Source organism: Crocuta crocuta, unplaced genomic scaffold (assembly GCF_008692635.1).
Source record: "Crocuta crocuta isolate KB4526 unplaced genomic scaffold, BGI_CrCroc_1.0 scaffold72, whole genome shotgun sequence".
NCBI lineage: Eukaryota > Metazoa > Chordata > Mammalia > Carnivora > Hyaenidae > Crocuta > Crocuta crocuta.
Genome location: NW_027529427.1, coordinates 977960 through 991916, shown reverse-complemented (window position 1 = coordinate 991916; position 13957 = coordinate 977960). Strand labels below are relative to the sequence as shown.

Below are 13957 nucleotides of genomic sequence, written 5' to 3'. Positions count from 1 at the left end.
TCATGATCCCGCGGTTCATGGGTTCAAGCCCCGCGTTGGGCTCTGTGCTGACTGCCAGCGCAGAGCGTGGAGCCTGTTTCAGTCTGTGACTCCCTCTCTCTCTGACCCTCCCCTGCTCACGCTGTCTCTCTCTCTCTCTCTCCTAGAAATAAATAAAACATTAAAAAAAAAATTTAAAAAAAAATGGTTATTTTTTCTTTGATAGAGAGAAACAGAGCACTAGTGGGGAAAGGCAGAGAGAGGGAGAAACAGAATCCAAAGGAGGCTTCAGGCTCTGAGCTGTCAGCACAGAGCCAGACCTGGGCTCAAAATCATGAACAGTGAGATCATGACCTGAGCCGAAGTTGGCCACCTAACCAACTGAACCACCCAGGCGCCCCTGCTTTTAAGTTTTCTTTAAGGTTTATTTTACGTGTTTATTTTCAGAGGGGTGGGGTCAGAGAGAGGGAGAGAGAGAATCCCAAGCAGGCTCTGCACTGTCAGGGCAGAACCCCACATAGGGCTCGAACCCACCCACTGTGAGATCGTGACCTGAGCTGAAATCAAGAGTCAGATGCTTAACTGACTGAGCCACTCAGGCACTGCGATTTTTTTTTTTTTTTAATAAGTAAACGCTAGGTCCGACATGAGGCTTGAACTTAATGACCCTGAAATCAAGAGTCACGTGCTGTACCAAGTGACCCAGCCAGGTGTCCCTGTATGCCTTTAACTTTAAATGCCATACCAGGAATAACACTGGTTTGTGTACTACCATTGGAATATTTTAGGATTCTTTATGTATTTATTTATTTATTTAACTTTATCCAAGAGCTGTATTTTTTTATGCTTTTGTATTACGTTCTAGCATTCTTTTTTTTTTTAATTTTAAATTTAAAAAAAAAGCTTTCATATTTATGTAATCTTTACATCCAATGTGGGGCTTGAACTCACAATCCCAAGAACAGGAGTCATATACTCCACTGATGGGGCCAGCCAGGAGTACCCCCACTCCACTGCCTTCGGATATTCTTTCAACTTGGATTCTTTTTAGCTGTTCTGATCAGGCCAGGCTATTGTGATGAACTCCTCAGCTTTTCTTTATCTGGGAAAAATCTTCATGTCTCCTTCATTTTTGAAGGATAGTTTTGCTAGGTATATTATTCTCAATTGCCAGGGTTTTTTTCCCCCCAGCACTTTGAAAATGTATTCCTACTCTCTTCTGTATGGTTTCTTCGAGAAATACTAGATGATGTTATGGGATCTCCCTTGTTTATAATAAGTTGCCTTTCTCTTTCTGATTTCTAGATTCTTTGTCTTTGAAATTTGAGTTTGGTTTTGTGTCTCTGTGTGAGTCTCTTTAGGTTCATCATACTTAGCATCTTTTGAGCTGTTTGAATTTGGATGTCTTTCTTTAATCAGATTTGGAAAATTATGTGTCATTATTTTTTTGTCAAATAAACTCTCTGCCTCCATAACATTTATATAGGTCTGTTTGTTGATATTCCAACTGTGTATCAGATTTCTTCTCTTTTTCTCATTCTGTTTTTAAAGTTTTCTGACTAAATAATTCAGATGTCCTTTTTGAGTTTGCAGACTTTTTTCTTCTCTTTGAACAGTTCTGGTAAACTGCTGCGTGTATTTTCTGTTGAGTTTTTGTGCTCTTTAGCTGTAAATTTGTTTGATTCTTTTTAATGGTTTCTGTTTCTTGATTCTCATGTTACGTTAGTAACGTTAGATCTTTGTTTCTTTAAGGTCATTTCTGGAGATTTATTTGGATCCTTTGGTTGAACTGTGTTTCCTGGTTTCTCTGTGGCCTTTATTATTTTTTGTTGGTATTTGGACATTTGAAAAAACAGCCACTACTCTCAGTCTTTATGGACTACTTTTGTGTGGAAGACTTCTACCAGTCTCTCTTTCATTTATTTTTGAAAAAATTTTTTAAAAAAGTTTGTTTATTTTGAGAGAGAGCCAGCATGTCAACAGGAGAGAAGCAGAAACAGACAGAATCCCAACCTCCGCTGTCAGTGCAGAGCCTGACATGGGACTCTCTCACAAACGATTGAGATCATGACCTGAATGGAGATCAGGCGTTCAAGAGTTGGACTCTTAATCCCCTGAGTCATCCAGGTGCCCCACCAATCTCTCTTTTAATTGGACAGTTTAATTTATTTACATTGAAAGCAATCATTGTTAAGGAGTGATTTCTTCTGTCACTGTTTTTTTATACCCTATAGTGTTTATTGTCTCTTATTTCCTATATTAGCGTCTTATGTTAATTGATCTTTTTAAGTGAAATATTTAAATTTTTAAATATTTTAAATACTTAAATTTCTTTTTTTATTTTCCTTGGGTTTACCATAGAACTTATATTTAGCATTCAGTGTTATAGTGCTCTGTCTTGAATTTATGCCAGCGCAACTTCAATAACATAAAAATTCTGCTCCTTAACAGCTTTGTCCCTTCTTTTGTATGTCGATGTCACAAAATTATATCTTTATGCATTTTGTTAGAAAACATAAATAATCTTTTAAAATGCACTAGTCTCCTAAGTTAAGTAGAATTGGAGTTACAAACCAGTTATAGTAATACTCACTTTTACACTAATGACCTTTTTTATTTTTTCCTTAAACGTAGAAAACAAAAAGTACAGTAACAAACTATTGTACCAGTAATACTAGCTTTTAAAATTCCTCCTGTATTTGCCTTAATTGACAGGTTTATTTCTCTGTATGGTATGAGTCACTGGGTAGTGTTCTTGCATTTTTACCTGCAGGAGTCCTTTGAACATTTCTTATAGGACAGGTCTAGTGGTCAGGCACTCCTTCAACTTCTGTTTTTCTGGGACTGTCTTTCTCGATTTCTCCCTCATTTTAAAGGATGATTTTGCTGGTTGATAGTTTATTTTTTAGCATTTTGAATTTATTGGCCCCCAGTCTTTGGCCTCCAAAGTTTCTGGTAAGAAATCTGCCAACTGAGGATCCTCGTATATAAAGATTTGCTTCTCTCTTGCTTCTTTTCAGATTCTCTCCTTGTCTTGGATTTTGAAAGCTTGAGTATAGTATGTCTCAGCATGAGTCTGAGTTCATCTTACTTGGAGATTGTTGAACAACTTGGATGTTGATATTCATGTCTGTCATCAGATTTGTGAAGTTTTCAGTCATTCTTTTTTTTTTTCTTAATGTTTATTTTTGAGAGAGACAGAGTACGAACGGGGGAGGGGCAGAGAGAGGAGACACAGAATCCGAAGCAGGCTCCAGGCTCTGAGCTGTCAGCACAGAACGGGGCTCCAAACCACAAACTGTGAGATCATGACCTGAGCCGAAGTCAGATGCTTAACTGACTGCGCCACCCAGGTGCCCCTTAGTCATTATTTCTTCAAATTTTCTCTGTCCTTTTCTTTCCCTCCCTTTCCTTATCCTGTGCACCCTGTTTCTCTCCCTCATTTCTGGGACTCCTACAATATATATGTCTCTTCGAGTTTACTGATTCTTTTTTCTGGCTGCTCAGATTTGCTTTTGAATCCCTCTAGTGAATTTTTCATTTCCATTTTTTAACTTTTTATTTTCAGCTTCAGAATTACTCTTGGTTTCTTTCTGTGTTGTTTTCTGTCTATTGGCATTTCCATTTTGCTCACCTGTGGTTTTCTGGATATTCTACTCATGTTTCTTTAGTTCTTTTAGCCCTTTGAGACAGTTGTTTTAATATCTTAGTCTAATGCCTCTTTTTTCAAGAACAGTTTCTGTTGATTTATTCCTTTGAACAGCTATACTTTCTTGTTTCTTTGTATGCTTTGTGAGTTTTTGCTGAATACTGCATATTTGAACCCCCTAATGTGGTAACTCCGGAAATCAGATTCTCTTCCTTCCCCAGAATTTGTGTTTTTTGTTTACTATTTTCATTTTTGCTTCTTTGACTGTTGTAGGTTTTCTCTGTACTGAGGATTAGCTGGGGGGTATAAATTTAATGTCTTCTCAGGACTTTTCTAAACCATTCCCTAGTCATGCACAGGTACTTTATAGTTTTCCCAAATATGCAGGGTTTGTTTTTTTTTTAACTTATTTTATGTTTTTTAATGTCCTGGTGTTTAATGTCTGGCTCCTGAAGGGGAGAAAAGGCAAGACAGAGAGAGGAGGGGGGCAGAGATGATATTTGAGGAAATAAATAAATAAATACCCTGGAAAACTCTTCACCTGGAAGGGTAGGGGCTTATAACAGTGGATGAGGGTAATATAACAATAATGGCTACTGACCTCTTTGTCTACAATTGTATGATCAGAAGCTGCAATCAGCCATCAGAAGAGAGGTACTCAGTATTCAGAGGACAGGATTTTTAGCCAACCTTGGCTCCTACAAGGTGTGTTAGCTGCGCCAGGAGCAGATGCATAGTGTGCCTGAGGGGTGGGGGATGGGTAGTGATACTTGTGCTAAGAGCTGAAATTGACCAAAATTCACTGTATTTTACCATTCTTGGTCATTTCCTGAAAGTTGCAGTCCTTCAACCACCTTGGGAGTTCTAAAGCAGTTCTATCTGATCTATTGTGCCAGTGCATTATTGTGTGGTAGCAGGGAGACAGATTCCTGGTGCACCCAACTCCACCACCTACCCAGAGTCAATTCTGTGGTCATTTTTCATTGATTTTCTCTTTTCTGATGTTTTGTAATTTTCTGTGGGAAAAAGTATCTTATTAGATATAGGTATTGTGAATATGTTCTTTCACTCTGTGGCTTGCCTTTTTTTTTTCCTCTGTTAATGGAATATTTTGGTGGATGGAAGTTGCCAGTTTTAATTAAGTAGAGTTCATAATTTTTTTGGCTAGTGCTTTTGTGTCCTTGTTAAAAAATATTTATAGAGCCAAGAATTCCTTTGAGGGGCGCCTGGGTGGCTCAGTCCGTTGAGCTTGGAGCCTGTTTAACATTCTCTCTCTCCCTCCCTCTGTCTCTCTCAAATAAAAAATAAGTAAGTAAATAAAAGAATTTCTTTGAGATACATACTGAAATACTTGATAAAATATGACATTGTTAAGTGAATTTATGATGTTGGAAAAGGACATAAGATATGGTATCTTTTTGTCAAGGGAGAGTGATAGGTGATTATAACTTTGCCTGTTTAAAGTTGTTGGGTTTTTTTAATGTTTTATTTATTTCTGAGAGAGAGAGAGACTGTGTGAGCAGAGGAGGGTCAGAGAGAGGGGAGACACAGAATCTGAAACAGGCTCCAGGCTCTGAGCTGTCAGCAAAGAGTCTGATGCGGGGCCCGAACCCACGAACCATGAGATCTGACCTGAGCCGAAGTCGGATGCTCAACCAACTGAGCCACCCAGGCGCCCCTACCTTTGCTGGCTTATAAGTAGGTCATGGAGGGACACCTGGCTGTCTATGTCAGAAGAACGTGTGACTGTTGATCTTGGGGTTGTGAGTTTTAGCCCCATGTTCGGTGTACAGATAACTTAAAAAAATAAAACTTTTAAAAATAGAATTAGTTAATGGATAGATAAACCATAATTTTTTAAAAAATATGGTTACCTTTAGGGAAGAGAGAAAAGGTGGACGATGACAGGGATGAAGTAAACTTCTCTGACTCAAAATAATCTGTGGTTGGGGGAAATAGAGAAAAGCAAGGTCAGCCATGTGTTGATAATTTTTGAAAGTGGATGATAGTGTATTGAATTCATTGTAATGTTCTCATACTTCCTGTTTAGAAGTTTCTATGATAAAAAATGTAAAATAGGGGTGCCTGGGTGGCTCCGTCAGTTAAGCATCTGGCTTCACCTCAGGTCATGATCTCACTGTGTTCAAGCCCTGGATCGGATTGGGCTCTGTGCTGACAGCTCAGAGCTTGGACTCCGCTTCAGATTCTCTGTCTCCCTCTGTCTCTGCCCGTCCCCTGCTTGCACTGACCCTCTCTCCTCTCTTTGTCTCTCTCTCTCTCTCTCTCTCACTCTCAAAAAGAAATAAACATTAAAAAAATTTTTTTAGGTGTAAAATAAATGGAAAGAAAGTTTGACCTGATGAAAAGTTGTTACTCCCAAAATCATTTCTTTTTTTTTTTTTTAATAGTTTATTGTCAAATTAGTTTCCACATAACACTCAGTGCTCATCCCCACAAGTGTCCTCCTCCATGCCCAACCCCCCCGCCCCCCACATCCATCAGTCCTCAGTTTTTGTCAGCATTCAAGAGTCTCTCATGGTTTGCCTCTCTCCCTTCCCCCCGCCATTTCCGCCCTTCTTCTCCCCCTTGTTCCTCCGTCAAGTTCCTCCTAATCCTCCTATACGTGCAAACATATGATATTCCCAAAATCATTTCTTGAGTTAAACTAAAGCTTTCTCTTTTATTCTAGCAAATTCACCTGAAAATACACATTGATTTGAAAAGATCACAAAAGGTCATGAGTAAAGGCATACATTACACTTGATTTATAATAGGCCTTATTGTTTAGTTTCTATGAATGTACAATACATATTTATATATTTGTATCTTTCATAAAACAGAAATTTTATGTCATGTACTTGTTAGCCTTTTAGAGGGGCCCCCTAAGATTTTTTTAATATCTTACCAGGGAAGACCTTTGTTGTCTTTAGGGGAGAGATGGCAACAACTCAGATTCATATTGTCCGAAACTTATTTCATACCTGAAACAATTTGTAATCTCCTTTTCACATGTTTTTATGTCTCTGAAAAGCTGTTGAGTTTGGAAATTTCAGTCTTTTTTTTTTCTTTAATTTTTATTTATTTTTGAGAGAGAGGAAGAGAGAGCACATCAGTGGGGGAGGGTGAGAGAGACTCCCAAGCAGGCTCCACACTGACAACACAGAACCCGGTACAGGGCTCGATCCACAAACTTAGATGATGACCTGAGCCGAGATCAAGAGTCTGATGCTTAACTGACTGAGCCATCCAGGCACCCCTTTTTTTCTTTTTAAAAATGGTTTTATAAGAGGAAATTCAGTTTGCTTTTACATATACTATGTTACTTTGGTATTTCGGTTTTAATTTCTAGATTTACCAAATACCTACTTTTAATTAGAGGCATATAATCTGTTCCCTACTCCCCCTATTTAATGTTAATAGTGCTCTCATGAAGTTGATTCAATTATTTGAAATAGTTTTTGTTAATGACAGCTGAGCTGGTCCTTATTCATTGTCCTAATCCTCACTATTTGGCACTCACCCCACCATGTTGCATTAGTAGATAAACCTATCCCAAATAACACTTAATTATTTCATATAATTAAAACATTTTATTTTTATTTTGTGTTTATATTATTTTATATGTTATTTTTTGTATATTTTATATTTTATTTTATTTTTATTTATATTTTATTTTATATTTTATTTCATATAATTAAAACATTTTATTTATTCTGAGCATTTTCCTTAAATGTTCCCCTGGAAGTTTCCTCTTAGTTAATTGCAAAGGAAAGAGAAAAAATTTGAGAGCAGTAATAGGTTTATATGTTTCCTAATTATAAAGTGACACAAACAGTACCAAAATATAAAGATGAAAGCAAATGTCATTTGAAATTTTACCATTCATAGGTTTATCACTGCTAAACACACACATAAATGAATTTTTATATACTGTCCTTCAATTTTTTTTTCACTTATCAGTGAGTGTCCTCTGCTTGTCAAGATACAAGGTACTGGAGATACAGAGTTTATAGCTAAATAGACATATTCCAACTGGTTCATGGCTTAAAACTAATTGGCAGACAAGGACATTATACACAAGCAAAAGAAATAGTTATACACTAAACGGTATAAAGGAAAAGTACATGTAGTATATGAAAGAGTACACTAATGGAATTTAATTTAAGATTTTTTAAGTGGCGCCTGTGTGGCTCTGTCGGTTAAGCATCTGACTTCGGCTCAGGTCATGATCTCACAGTGCTTGGGTTCGAGTCCCGTGTCAGGCTCTGTGCTGACAGTTCAGAGCCTAGAGCCTACTTCAGAGTCTGTGTCTCCCTCTCTCTCTGCCCCTCCCCTACTCGCTCTCTGTCTCTGTCTCTCAAAATTACAAAAAAAAAGTAATCTCTATACCCAGCGTGGGACTTGAACATACAACTCTGAGACCAAGAGTCACATGCTTACTGACTGAACCAGCCTGGTGCCCCAACTGGAATCCAATTTAGATTGAGTTAGAGAGAAGGCCTCTGTAAAGAAGTGACACTAAAACCTGAGGGATAAATAGGTTTTATCCATGAATACAGTGAGAGGAAGAGTTTATGCATTGCACTTAGTAAGTATTCCTTTGCCATAAATTCTAGAAGAGGAATCACTGTTCCTTGACAGACAGTCCTCCAAAAAGGTTGTACTAATGTGTCCTTTTCCAGTGTTGTCTCCAGTGCGAATATTTTTATTTTAATGTTAATTAGACAAGGAACGGCACAGGTTGAGTCAGTTTTCTGCTTAATCTTTTAGGAACTTGGTCTGTAATTCCCAACCCAGCTGGACAGTGAGAATGACAGTCTGGGGGAGCCCTGGGCAGCTCAAGTCAGTTGAGCATCTGACTCTTGATTTCAGCTCAGGCCATGATTCCAGAGTCATGGCATCGAGCCCTGTGTTGGTGCTGCGCTGAATGTGGAGCCTGTTTAAGATATTCTCTCTAAGATTGGAAGGAAGGGAGGGAGGGAGGGAGGAGAGAGAGGAAGGGAGGAAGGGGAGAGAGAGAGAGAGAGAGAGAGAAAGAAGGAAGGAAGGAAGAAAGGAAAGAAAAAGAAAGAAAGAAAGAAAGAAAGAAAGAAAGAAAGAAAGAAAGAAAGAAAGAAAGAAAGAAAGAAAGAAAGAAAGAAAGAAAGAAAGAAAGAAAGAAAGAAAGAAAGAAAGAAAGAAAGAAAGAAAGAAAGAAAGAAAGAAAAAGAAAGAAAAGAAAGAAAGAAAGGGACTCTTGGTTGGCTTAGTAGGTTGCTTGTCTCTTGACTCTTGATTTTAGCTTCGGTCATGAACTCATGGTTCATGAGATCAAGCCTTGCATCAGGCCCTGTGCTGACAGCTTCCTTGGGATTCTCTCTCTTCCTCTCTGCTCCTCACCCATGAGCGCGCACACGCTCTCTCTCTCAAATAAATAAACTTTAAAAATAAGTTGTTGGTTTTTCAGTGGAAAAACCTTTAATGTCTTAAGTTATCAGAAAGAAAGTTCTTTTATGAACTCCGGCCTTTTGTCCCCAGCCCCTGACCTTATCAAAATAGTATGGAGCTTTGGTTATATTTAGTCTGTATGCTAATAAACTAGCGTCGGGCTGAAACTCACAACCCTGAGATCAGGAGTCACAGGCTCTTCCTACTGAGACAGCCAGGCTCCCTTTAAGTGATATAATTGAATGAAATTTTATCTTGTCTACCACCAAGTGCCTTTACCAGTCTTACGGCAACTGCCTATCCCTTTCCAAAATAGTTGAGGAAAGTGAGGAAGTTGGATTAGTTGCCCCTTTAATGCTTTAAATGTTAAAGCATTTAGGGATCAAATTGTTCATGGAAATTGCTGCAGTTTTTATATATGATGAGTGTTATAAATTACGATATGAATATAAATATGTATGTGAAAATTCATATGAATAAAAGTTACAGTGATAATTTATAGACAAGTGAGATAAATTTTTTTATACTTTTGTTTTGTTTTGTTTTTTGAGACAGAGACAGAGCCTGAGTGGAGGAGGGGCAGAGAGAGAGGGAGACACAGAATCTGAAGCAGGCTTCAGGTTCTGAGCTTTTAACACAGAGCCTGACATGGGGCTCACACTCACGGACTATGTGATCATGACCTCAGCTGAAGTCAGACGCTTAACTGACTGAGCCATCCAGTCGCCCCTAGTTAATTATTTTGATGTTTGTTTGTTTTTTTTAATTTAGAATTTTTTCTTGAGAGAGAGAGAGCAAGCACAGGAGGGGAGGGGCAGAGAGAGAGAGAGAAGGGGGGGTGGAATCCTAACCAGGCTCTGTATTGTCCATGCAGAGCCCAATGTTAGGCTTGAACTCATAAACCATGAGATCATACCCTGAGTGGAAATCAAGAGCCACTCAGATGTCCATAAATAAGCACGTTCTTAACTATAAATACCATGTCAAAATAATTTCCTTGGTTATGACATAGGATGGGATAGTGATGAATTATTAAAAGACCTTGAGTATCCCTGGCCTCTGCCCCTGAAATAGTTATCAAAGATAACCAAAACTATCCTACCAAATATTAATAAATTGCAAGGAGTAAATATAATGTAGATAAAGTTGCTAGTTCAGTTCTTCGCCTGTGGTACATTCCTGGTTCTTTGCCTTCAATATTTATTTCCATTCCCACATCCCCTTTCTTCACTAAACAGCATGTTGATTTCCTTTTGAGAAATTCCTCCTTCCACACTGTACAGTCTTGGTGGGGGTGTTACTTATGGTACCCTACCCCTGGATAGTCAAGCTAGGCTATGGGTTGGAAGTTTGTCTTTAATTCTCTTCTCCCTGTGAATTTGAGTAGTTTGACTCAAGGATAAAAGGAAAAACTTTGGAAATAATTTTGGTATGGCACCTTGAGATTCTACGTTGTTTCTTGGTTCCCAGATTCCAAGAATGGCCATAGTCTTTTTTCTGAGCCTGTTTTTGTCATCATTCTTTTTAGTTTTAAAGTTCTGGGGCGCCTGGGTGGCTCAGTCGGTTAAGCGTCCGACTTAGGCTCGGGTCGTGATCTCGCGGTTCGTGGGTTTGAGCCCCGCTTCAGGCTCTGTGCTGACCGCTAACTCAGAGCCTGGAGCCTGTTACAGATTCTGTGTCTCCCTCTCTCTCTGACCCTCCCCTGCTCATGCTGTCTCTCAGAAATAAATACACATTTTTTAAAAAATTAAAAAAAAATAAAGTTCTAAGCAAAATCCTTTTTCTATCCATTAATTTTTTTTTCTTACTCAAGTTATCTAGAGATATTTTAGTTGCTTACAAATCCAATAACCTTAACCAATACAGAAGTTAATTCTGGAGAGCAGATTGTGGATGGTAGACCTTCAGAGAATTGATTACTTGGCAAAAGTAAGACAGAAGTCCAATTAGATTAGAACTATTCCAGAGAGGTAATCTAATAACCTGTGGTACACAATGTTAAAAATGATGATTAAGTAATTACCTTTATTTACTTGGAACCGTGGTCTTCTTGAGAATAAAGCTCAGGAGAATGGTAGGTGTTGACAGATAAAACCTGTTTTAAAAATATGAGGGGGATGGGGGCAGCTGGGTGGCTCAGTCAATTAAGCCTCCAACTCTTGATTTTTGGCTTAGGTCATGATCTCACAGTCTGTGGGTTCGAGTCCCATATTGGACTCTGTGCTGGCAGCATGGGGCCTGCTTGGGATTCTCTGTCTCCCTTTCTCTCTCAAAACTAAGTAAACATTTAAAAAAAGAAAGAATGAGAATTTGAAAGTAAGAGGGTAGAATGGCCTTTTGAAGGCATTCGAGGAACTCAAAGGAACGAATGAGTTCACATCTCTCTAAGTTCTCTTTTCAAGGTAAATAATAGAATTCAGGGCTTTCTAGTATTTGGGTATATAGGTCTAACCTAACCATTAGAGTATATTCCTGCTGAAAAGAATTTTTCAAGCTACCATGCTGCTTAGGAAATTAGCACAGCTAGAGATTTGGAGGGAATTCATGTAACACAAAAAAAGAGACTGGGCTTTGGAACTAGCTAGACCTAATTGTCCTGGCTGATCTAGTTATTAAACGATACCTTTGCAGTTGGTCAAACCGGTTGTCTGGTTTCATTTACTTGTTATGAAATTAAATCTGTTGGTAGGTTTTCTAACAAGTAGTAATAAAAATTAAAAGGTGTACTCAAGGGAAAAAAATGCCTGTTCTGTAATGTTGTGCTCAGAATTACTTGAGATGTGTATAAAATTCCCTGGTATGATATCTGACACATAGTAAATATTCAGTAAATGATGCTGTTATTAATTGTTGACAGGAAAACCTGATGATGTTCTGTTGTTTATGCAGAGTCCTTTAAAAATTAAACTTTATTGCTTGCTTATTTATTTATTTAGTATACTTTACACTAAATCTGGGACTTGAACTCATGACACTGATATAAAGATTTGCATGCTGTATGGACTGAGGCAGCCAGGTGCTCCTTATGCACAGTACTTTCGATAGTTGTGAAGTTGGATGATCGTAAGACTAGTAAGACTAGTTTCTGAGAGGTGCCTAAGTGACAGGTCACCACAGAACTTAGAATAGTAGTGAGTGTAGTCACTAAACTGAGTGTTAGGCAAAGAACGATAATTTAGTCTGAGGTCTTAGATTTCAAATTTTAAAATTATATTTCTTGGGGCGCCTGGGTGCCTTAGTCGGTTGAGCGTCCGACTTTCGCTTAGGTCATGATCTCGCGGTTCATGGGTTCGAGCCCCGCGTCGGGCTCTGTGCTGACTGCCAGCTCAGAGCCTGGAGCCTGTTTCAGAGTCTGTGTCTCCCTCTCTCTCTGACCCTCCCTTGATCACGCTGTCTCTCTCTCTCTCCCCTAGAAATAAAATAAAAATATTTAAAAAAAAAAAAAAAGAAACACTTAAAAAAATTATATTTCTTTCATAAATACTTATATAACAATATTCAAAGTTTATTACAAATATTAACTCATTTGATCCTGGCAGCAGTCCCATTTGGTTGGTACTGTTACGCTCTCTATTTTACAAATGAGAAAAGGGAATCCTCAATTGGTTAAATGTTTTACTCCACATCATAAAGCTATTAAGTGATGAGCCAAGATTTAGAATCAGGCAGTCTGTCTTCAAAGCTCTGAATATATTCATATTTCGTCCCTTTTTCCTATGTACAAAATACTGTACTATGTAGTTTACAGTATACTATGCTATATAATAATAAATGTATATTTATAGTACAGCATACTGTATATATTCTTCTGTCTGCTGCTTCTTTCCTCCATTAGATTCTCCAGGATATCTTACACAAATAATGTCTGCAAATGATGATAGTTTTCTAGTTTCTATGCCTGTTACTTCTTAGTGTACTGGATTAGGTAGGACCTTCAACATAATGTTGAATGAAAATGATGATAATGAGTGTACTTGACTTAGGCTTTATCTTAAAGGGAGTGCTATAATTTTGTTTTAGTAAATAAACCTGATACCTAGTGTAAATTTTTTTGGGGCAAATACTGTTTACATGGTTAAGGAAATTCCCTTTTCTTCCTAGAGATGAAAGAGGTGTTCTTTATATATATATTTCTATGTTTGCTTTTTGAAACAGAAACAGAGCATGAGTGAGGGAGGGGCAGGGAGAGAAGGAGACAATCTGAAGCAGATTCCAGGCTCTGAGCTGTCAGCACAGAGCCCATCGTGGGGCTTGAACCCATGAAATCTGGGATCGTGACCTGAGCAGAATATGGATACTTGACAAACTGAGCCACCCAGGCACCCCAAGAGGTGTTTCTTTTTAAACCGCATACTCATTAAGACTTATTTATAGTCAGTTTGGTTTTAACTATTCTGGTGGGTATGAAATGGTGTCCAGCTGTGGCTTTATATCCCAGCTTCCTAATAAGGTTGAACATCTTTTTATATATTCTTTTGGGTATCCTTACTTGTAAACTGCTTCTTGTTCAAGTCTCTTCTCCATTTGCTTTTGAGTTGACTGTTTGATTATTTTACTTTGGTAAATGCCTCATTTGTGGCTTGCTTTTTTACTTCTTAATGATATCTTAATAAAAAGAATTTACTTCTGATGTACTGTAACTTGTCTTACTGTTTATTATAGATGATTTCTTTCTGTACCCTGCATGAAAAAAATCTTTTCCTACTTTGAGTTTTTGGAGTTAACTTCAAAGAGTTTTGTCATTCACATGTAGATCGATTGATTGATTGATTGATTATGCTTATTTTTGAGAGAGAGAGAGAAAGAGAAAGCGAGCAAGTCGGGAAGGGGCAGAGAGAGAAGGGGACAGAGGATCCGAAGTAGGCTCTGTGCTGACAGCCTGATGCAAGGCTTGAACTCAGG

General features: G+C 38.1%; 1 protein-coding gene and 1 non-coding gene across 7 annotated transcripts in view; both read left to right on the top strand.

The window, feature by feature from the left end:
• Positions 1-13957, top strand: part of RIMKLB (ribosomal modification protein rimK like family member B) — a 58003-nt gene that overhangs the window by 9108 nt on the left and 34938 nt on the right. The window lies entirely within an intron of this gene.
• Positions 10601-10685, top strand: TRNAL-UAG (transfer RNA leucine (anticodon UAG)). Its single transcript has one exon. It is a non-coding gene; the product is annotated as a tRNA-Leu (tRNA).